This window comes from Octopus bimaculoides, chromosome Z (genome assembly GCF_046866305.1).
Source record: "Octopus bimaculoides isolate indiv1 chromosome Z, ASM4686630v1, whole genome shotgun sequence".
Lineage (NCBI taxonomy): Eukaryota > Metazoa > Mollusca > Cephalopoda > Octopoda > Octopodidae > Octopus > Octopus bimaculoides.
The window spans coordinates 45,436,532-45,446,523 of record NC_142944.1 but is presented as its reverse complement, the minus strand read 5'-3'; positions in this window follow the sequence as shown (position 1 = coordinate 45,446,523).

Genomic DNA, 9,992 nt, shown 5'->3' with positions numbered 1-9,992 from the left:
TGTCAGAAGTTTTATAGATGTTATACTTCACTGAATTGGTAGCAAGAGCCTGGTCTTGTGCAACAATGATCAGGCTTTCAGTGGTATGCTTCAAATCACCTTGCTCCAGCCATGCCCACAATGCTGTATTATTTTTAATGTTTTGTGTATTTCTTTCAAACTGTCCATGCATTCTCATTTCAAGAAGGTCTTCTTTTCTCTTCTCCTCAGTTCTTTGGTTAAACCCTTCCTTGCCCATCATTTCATCTGCATTTACACCCATATCTTTTGCAGCATATTGCAGCAGGCCTTCATCACTATTTATCAAATACTTGGCAAGCGGTCTCCTTTCACTCCTTATACAATGGTCTATACTAATTACTCCTCTGCCACCATTCTTTCTTTCCATAATGTGTGTTTACATTTGCTTTAGGGTGTAGCACTCCATGCAGCGTCATCAACTTTCTCGTCCTTCTATCCAGTATTGATATTTCCTCCTTAGTCTATTTGAAGAACGACGAACTATATCTGACCACCGCAACTGCTCAGATATTCATTGCAGTAATCAAATTTTTGGCATTGAGGTTGGATTTGAATACCGTCTTCACTCTTTTTTGATGCACTTCACTGACCTTGACTTTCATTTCTTTGTGTAGAATGTCATCCAACCCCAAAATCCCTAAATATCTATACCCACTACCGTCGAGTTCACCCATGGTCTCTCCTGATAGTAACCACAATCCTCTGCAGGCTGCTTTCTTCCCTCTTTTCATATCAAGTACTGAGCATTTGGTAATCCCAAATTCCATACCAATGTTCCTACCACACTTCTGGACTGTTTTGGTTAAGGAATCTGTCTGTTTTTCAGATTTCCCAAACAATTTCAGGTTATCCATAAACAGAAGATGGTTCAATGATGGGCCTTTCTTTCCACATCTGTAACTCATTCTTCTTCTTCTTCTTCTTCTTCTTCTTCTTCTTCTTCTTCTTCTTCTTATTCTTCTCCTCCTCCTCCCCCTCCTCCTCCCCTCCCCATCCTCTCCCCCTCCTCCCCCTCCCCCTCCTCTTCTTCTTCTTCTTCTTCTTCTTCTTCTTGTCATCATCGTCGTTGCCGCAGCCACCACCAAATATCTACTGTATGATTTGACATGGTTTTTACAGCTGGATACTCTTCCTAATGCCAACCTCTTTAAGGAGTGTGCTTTATCCACACCCAACCACCCTGCCTCTCCCACACACACTCCACCCCCTCCCTCCCAGCCCTCCACCATCCCGACCGCCCCTCCTAACCCTACTTCATCCCCTCCTACTTCTATTCCACCCACCCCTTCTCCACTTCAGCCTGTCGTTACCATTCCCCCAGATCTTCCTCTCTCTGAGGCGGAGCGCTCCGTCCTCAATAGGGGTCTGCGCTTCATCCCACTCACTCCATCCTGCAAGGAATTTCAAACCCGTGCTGATGTCCGCAGCTTTGTGCGCCGCGTTAGGTTGGGTGCGCTTTTCCATAACACACCACCCGCACCCAACGAGGACTGCTTCACTGACCTGGGCCGACGACAATCCCAGTGGACGCCTGCTCCTGGCCAGTTCCAGGCAGTTGATCTTTTCGCGGGCGCCTGCCAACGCGCTGTGGGCCGGTTTAACTTTTCCAGGCGTCCATCTCGACTCAACATCTCCCCAGCCGAACTCTCGGCCCTTCGATCCCTCCGACGCCGCACGGACATCATCATAAAACCGGCTGATAAGGGTGGAGCCGTGGTAGTATGGCGCGCGGACCTCTACGAGGCCGAAGCTCTCCGTCAACTTCGAGATACCTCATTCTACCGCCCTCTGCCCTTCGACCCCACGCCCAGCTACCAACAGACTGTGTCCTCCACTATCCATGACCTCATCCTCTCCTCCCGTCTCCCCACCACCGCCTCCAACCTTATTGTTCGCACCCCACGCACCCCCACCATTTACTTCCTCCCCAAGATCCATAAACCGAACAACCCTGGCCGCCCCATCGTCTCCGCCTGCAACTGCCCCACCGAGCTTATCTCAAAATACCTAGACCGTGTCCTCGCCCCCCTAGTGGCTTCTCTCCCTTCCCACATTCATGACACTAACCACGCGCTTCGTCTATTCAACTCTTTCTCTTTCCCTCCCGGCCCTTCTAAGCTTCTCTTCACTCTAGACATCCAGAGCCTCTATACAGTGATCCCCCACGACGAGGGGCTGCGTGCCCTGAAGTTTTTTCTAGACCAACGCCCCAACCCACAACCCGACACCTCCACACTCATTCGTCTGGCCGAACTTGTCCTATCTCTCAACTGCTTCTCGTTCGCGGGAGATATCTACCAGCAGTTCTCGGGAGTGGCCATGGGGACGAGAATGGGCCCCAACTACGCGAACCTCTTCGTTGGTTATGTTGAGGCCCAAATATTCTCCAGTTTCACTGGTCCCACTCCCGAACTATACGGTCGGTATATCGACGACTGTATCGGTGCCACCTCTCTCTCCCGCGAACATCTTGACTCGTTCCTCTCTTTCGTTCAATCTTTCCATCCTGCCCTCCACTTCTCCTGTACTGTCTCTGACACCTCTGTCCCCTTTCTCGACATTTCGGTCAGCATCCTCCACTCCGCCCTTAGCACCTCCATCCACTACAAACACACAGACTCACACTCCTATCTCAACTTCTCCTCCTCCCACCCTAGACACACAAAACTTTCCATCCCCTATTCCCAATTCCTCCGTCTACGCAGACTTTGTAGCGACAGCCATGACTTTGAGACTCAGTCTCAACTCATGGCTCACCACTTTAGCCTGCGTGGATATCCACCCACCACCATCCACACCGCCCTTGCCAGAGCACGTTCTGTGGACCGTGCATCTGCTCTCTCCCCCCGAACCCGCCCTGCCGTTTCCCGCCTCCCTTTTCCCCTCACCTACCATCCCACCACCCTACCCCTCCAACGCTCCATTCTCCGAGCTTTTCGGCGCCTCCAGTCCGACCCCTCCACCTCCCACATCTTCCCTAATCGACCCCTCCCCTCCTTCAAACGAGCCCACAACCTACGGGACCTCTTGGTCCACAGCTTCTTCCCCAACCCAACCTCCCAACCTGGCTCGTTCCCCTGCTCCCGCCCACGCTGCCGCACTTGCTCTTACCTCTCCAACACCACCCTCCTCACCAGCACCCATCACCGACCCTATCGCATCACCGACTCCTTCACCTGCACGTCTACCAACATCATATATTGCCTCTCCTGCTCTCTCTGCCAATCCCTGTACATCGGACAAACGGGGCGCCGCCTGGCCGACCGATTCGCGGAACACCTCCGAGATATCAACGTCGGCAATGACACCCCGGTGTCACGCCACTTCCGTTCTGCCGGCCACTCCTTGCGGCAACACCTGTCGGTGTTTGGACTGTCCATGCACAGGGGCCATCCGGACTCCCGTTTGCGCCGTGAACAGGGATTAATCTTCTATCTTCGCTCCTTTGCGCCACATGGGCTCAACTCCCCTCCACTCTTCATCTAACCCCCTCCTCCTGTCTCTCTCCCCCACCCTCCCTCCTACCACCCATCTCTCCCCTCCCCCACCTCCTGCTCCGACTCCTACTTCTTTGTACGTCTCTTCACCTCTCTTCATACTTTTCTCCACTCCCACTTCTCTTCACCCCTACTCTTTCTCTCCTCTCTCTTACTCTCTCTCACTCTCTTCTCTCGTACTCCCCCCTCTCTCACTCTTACTCTCTACACTCTTACTCTCCTACTCTCTACACTCTTACTCTCTTACTCTCTCACCCTTACTCTCTCACTCTCTTCCCCTCTCTCTCACTCTCTTTCTCTTCCTTTCTTTCTCCCCCCCATACCCCTCTCTCACTCTCTTTCTCTTCCTCTCTTTCTCCCCCCATACCCACCTTCCCCTCTTTCTCCCCCCATACCCACCTTCCCCCTCTCTCCATCCCCCTTCCCTCTCTTATACCCACCCTCTCTCCTCTCTTCCTCTCCCCTCCCATACCCATCTTCCGCCTCTCTTACATCCACCTTCCCCTTCTCCCTCCTCGTCAACACCCCCTCATAAGCTCATCCCACCACACCCCAACACACTCCTACTCTACCTTCCCACTCCACCCCATCCAATTCCTTACACCCTCACATCACACCACACCAATACCCTCGCATCACACCACGCACACCACACCAATACCCTCGCATCACACCACGCACACCACACCAATACCCTCGCATCACACCACGCACACCACACCAATACCCTCGCATCACACCACGCACACCACACCAATACCCTCGCATCACACCACGCACACACTACAACTGACCAACTACTTTCTCCCTTTCTCCCTTCCCCCATTTTCACACTACATACGTCAAGATCACCAGCAGTCTACCTCCCACACACAGCCCCTCGTTCCCGATCACCGTTTGTTATCTCCCCCTTTCTTAGCTCTCCTGAAATAAGAATTTCTAACTTCCGGTCAGCCATTGTTATGATCGGCCATTATTATGATTGACCGTTGACTGAACACTATTCAATTTTTTTTCTCCGTGTTTTTCTCCTTGTCTCCGTATTCTTTCTGTTGAAGAGCGTAGCTCGAAACGTCAAAGACTTTCCGTATTCCCGAGCGTCATACTAATATATACTTTTGTTATTTACACCACCTGTCCTCGTCTGTTGTTATTTTTTGTATATTCTCCCATATATATATATATATATATATATATATATATATATATATACACACACATATATATATACACATCCATATATATGCATACATACATACATACATATATACATACACACACACATGCACACATATATATATAACAATTTTTTTGCCAACCTAATGTGACAGTCCCATTTAGGGGTGAGTGCCACTGTTGTTTAGCCCCAGGAGACATCATCTCCAGCTGGCTATACGACACACGATCTGTGCCCTTATATTTTTTAAAAGGGGAGGTTAGCATCCCCACCCAGCACAATGCAGTATCTGTGGACTGTACAGTTTCAAGGTTATTTCCCTTCGTTGGCACAGAATAAACCAGCTGAGATGGCGCTGCTAAACACCCTTTCAAAAAAATATATATTTATAAATGTTTATATAAGTGTATATATGTAGATATGTTTGTTTGTGTGTGTATGTGTTCATATCTATATATTTCACATATGTATGAATGCGTTTATGTATAATATATATATATATATATATATATAAAAGGTAATTATTTAATGTAATGCTCGCATTACTTTAATAAATGGAGTAGCATGAAACGTGCGTACTGCAATCATCTTTAAAATCCGTGTTGCTTATTTTGATATATATATAAATATATATGTTAATTCTCTAAACGAGGTATTAACAGTAACTGCACGATAAAGTGAAGTATATTGCCACTTAAATGTGGCTGACCCCTAGGGGTGGATGTTACTGTTGCTTTTAGCCCCAGGAGGACATCTCCAGCTGGCTTATCGACACACTTCTGTGTCCTGTCTGTATTTGCCAAGGGAAGTTATCTTTCCCATCTTGATCTACGATATGTACGTACCCGAGTTTCAGGGTTATTTCCCTTATATATATATATATATATATATATATATATATATATATATATATATATATATATATATATATATATGTATATATAATATACAAATATACATAATATATACAAATATATTTGTTTTAACGGTCATTTTTCACAGGAATTTTCAATTGGCTGGATAACTGAAGAGATGTTGGCATGGGCTCCCACCCTGGCATCCAAAACTCAGAGTTTTATCATGGCTACTGAATAAGTGTCACATATTTTTACAGATAAATTCCTCTATTTGCATAATATTGAGGTCTCTTTCTTTCTTTTGTTGTCCTTCCTATCAATATATATATATATATATATATATATATATATATATATATATATATATATATATATAAGTCAGTAAATAGTGGGGTTGTGTTAACCGCACATGGAGAAATAATAGGAAAATGAAAAATAATAATAAGGCAGAATGCTAAACTGAAAGCATATTTTAATATAGATGTGTAAAAAAGATTTCTAACCGGTTTTCATTGCATGGCAAATTTTCAAGAAGAGGGAGAATGAAAATGTTTTTTACAAAACACCGCTAATACAGACCCATAAAAAGAAAACTAAAATAATAAATCTCTCTAATAAAACCCTTACACAAATCCAAATTAACATCCTAGCCAAAGGCTTAAAATTCACACCCACCCCAAGAACACCCAGCCCCCCTGAGATCAAGGATGATATTTCAGAATTTTGCAGAAAGCTTCGTTTAACAGAAGCTTTTATAGACCTCAACAATGAGGATGATTCAATTATTAAAAACAAAAGCAACTTCATACCTTCCAAAGGAAGGAATAAAGCACTGGACGATTTTTGCAACCACATCCAGAGTTTCCCTTTTACCCCGCCCAAAACCAAGGTCAAATCAAACTTTAATAGCAAAGAATGGAAAAACCTAAGAGACTTACAACAGGACAAAAGCCTTACTATCAAAGAAGCTGACAAAGGTAGTACTGTAGTCCTAATGGACATAGATTTTTACAAACACCTAGCACTCTCCTTACTAAACGACAACTCTTTTTATGAAATTATCACCAACTATAAACAACAAGAAACTCTCAAAAACCTCACCACCCTTATACTCCAGCATGGTCAAGGACTCACGGACAAAGAAAAGGATTACATCACTAATTCCAAGTGCAAGCTCAACCTCTTCTATGGCCTCCCTAAAATCCAAAAGAACAAATCCATCACCGAAGCCTGCAAACTCTCCTCTGACATCTACATCAACATCAAGGCACTGGAAGATTTAAAACTAAGACCCATTATAGCAGGCACCTCCTGCAAAACACACTGATTAAGCAATTTCCTGGACATTCTTTTGAAACCTTTCCTAAGTCACATCAAAAGTTTCATTAGAGATGATCTTGACATACTCAATCACCTCCCAAAAACAACAAACGAGGAGTCACTCTTGGTTTCTTTTGACATGATCAACCTTTATACAAATATCCCCCGTGAATATGCTATTGAGGCAATTAAATTCTGGCTACAGAAACACCCAGAAACATTTCCTAATCGCATCAGCACAACCTTCATTATAGAATCACTTAAGTTCATTCTGACCAATAATTACTTCCTGTTAGCAAACATACTTTCGCCAAAAATGTGGTATCGCGATGGGTACCAAAGCTGCACCCATCCTTGCGAACCTCATAATGGGTTTTTTTGAATTATCACCATATGAAATCTCACGCCAGAAATTTGGACACCTTTTCCACATCTACTTAATGGATAACTGGAAAAGATACTTGGATGATTGTTTCATCATATGGAAGGAATCCTATGAAAAACTTCTAGAATTCAAAACCATACTTAACAACATACATCCCAGCATTCAATTCACTATGGAATTCAGCAAGCATCATCTCCCTTTTCTTGATCTCCTAATTATAAAAACACCTAATAACCAAATCACAACCGACATCTACCACAAACCTACAGACTCACAACAATACCTCCTTTTTAGCTCATGCCACCCAAAACACACCACGATAAATATCCCCTTCAATTTAGCTAAAAGAATTTGCACCATTGTCTGTGACCCAACCACTTGAGAAATACGCTTACAAGACCTCAAAAAAACATCTTTACAACGCCAATATCCCTCCACACTCATAGATCTTGGAATAAAACGTGCCAAGGAACTTGACAAAAACACACTACAAACCAACCAACATAATAACACACCCAACCCCAAAATACTTCCATACATCTCCACCCACAACCCCAAAAACATCGAAGCATACACCACAATCAAACAAAACCTCCCCTTACTCACCACAGACCCGAAAATGAACAATATCATTAATACACACAAAGTCCTTAAATGCAAAAGGCAACACAAATCTTTGAAAAAACTCTTAACCAATGCCAAACTACATACACCACTTCCACCCCCATCAGTTAAAAAATGTGCACGCCCTAACTGTGGTACCTGCCCCTATCTACTTGAAGGCTCTGAATTTACCTTCAAACGAGGAACAAAGTTTAAAATCAAAACCAATTTCTCTTGTTCCTCTGGGAACCTCATTTATGTCCTCACATGCACAGGTTGCCAACACAACTATATCGGACAGACGAGCCTCCCTTTGCGTAGAAGAGTAGCAGTCCATAAAGAACAAATAAATCTCCCTCAACACTGCCAAATTCCACTCAGTGGCCACATAGACTCTTGCGCCAGAAACAAAAACCCTAAATTCCTTATATTCCCTTTCTATCAATGTAAAGACAGAATCTCCACACAAGAAAGAATCAACAAGGAGAATCTTTTCATAGAGAAATTCCAACCACTTCTTAACACACAAACCCCTCAGTGACCATATTTCTCTAAGAACAGACATAAACATCCTGTTGACAAAGAGTCCAGAACTCCAACTAAAGAGTATAAAACCCACAGAATTGTCTTCCTCTTTACACACACTTCCTGCATTGTCACCACACTTCCTGCTTAACACATAAACTTTCAGCCCCTTTCTTTTTTTAAACCAAATACAACTCTCAATTTCATGCATCCTAATTTTTCCAACTATTATCTACATGGATTACCATTGAACTTTAAAAGCTTAAAGACAATATAATGTATTGGTATATTTATTTTTGTATATATATATATATATATGTATATATATATATATATATATATATATATATATATATATATATATATATATATATATATATATATATATATATATATATATATATATATATATATATATATATATATATATATATATATGTATGTATGTATGTATGTATGTATATATACATATGTATATATGTATTTTCAAAAATCAATATCGTAATGACATTGGCCACTTTCGAAAAATCCTTAAAAGGCATGTAATATCACTGCCTCATTTTATATGGAGGCTCAAGGAAACGAACTCAATATATGACCTGACCTGGTTTATACATGCAAGTCGCTACAACACCTTATCCCAGAAATGTCATCTATGTTCCGAAGAGTCACTCTCAATATTGTTAACAAATGGGCACATTATAAATAGATTTATGGAACAATTATCAAGATGCCTACATGCAGCTAAACACACGTTCACAAACTACAATCTTAACCATACCTAATTAATGTAAACCTAACACCCACAACTTGGATTAATCAACCTGAGTTAAAAAGAACAGTATCGGAATAACATATACTTAGACATATAACTTTACAATCTATACACATATGTATCTATATATGTATATATGTGTATATGTGTTGACGTATGTGCATGCAAATATATATATATATATATATATATATATATATATATATAAATATGTTAATATACATATATATACATGTGTGTTTGCATGTATATATATATGTATAAAATGAGTGTGTGTATGTGTACTTGGTTTTGCATTGTGTGTATATGGGTTTACGTATGTGTCTATATGCATATATATATATATCAGTGTATATCAGTCTATATGCATATGTGTACCTAAATATAGGATTTTTTGTATATATGTATGTTCATACATGTATATGTGTCTACGTATATCTATGTATATGTATACATATATATGTATGTGTATGTGTGTATATTATATATGTATGTATATGTATGTATGTGTATATGTAAGTGTATGTATGTATGTAAATGTATGCATGTGTGTATATGCACAAACACGATAATACTTGTTAAATTATCAATTTTCCTTTCACCTATTTTCTTTTTCCTCTGAACAGTGACGACAGCAAAAGCTGATTACGTCATTTTATCTAAACTGGAACGAAAGTTTTCCACGTTCATATTTGAATTTTTTGCATTTCTACAATATTTTTTACTTTTATTCATTTTCAAACTGGATGGGCATATAACAACTTCCAGATAAAATCAGCCAGTGATGTTACATGCATTTTTAGGGATTTTTCAAAAGCTGGCAATGTGATTA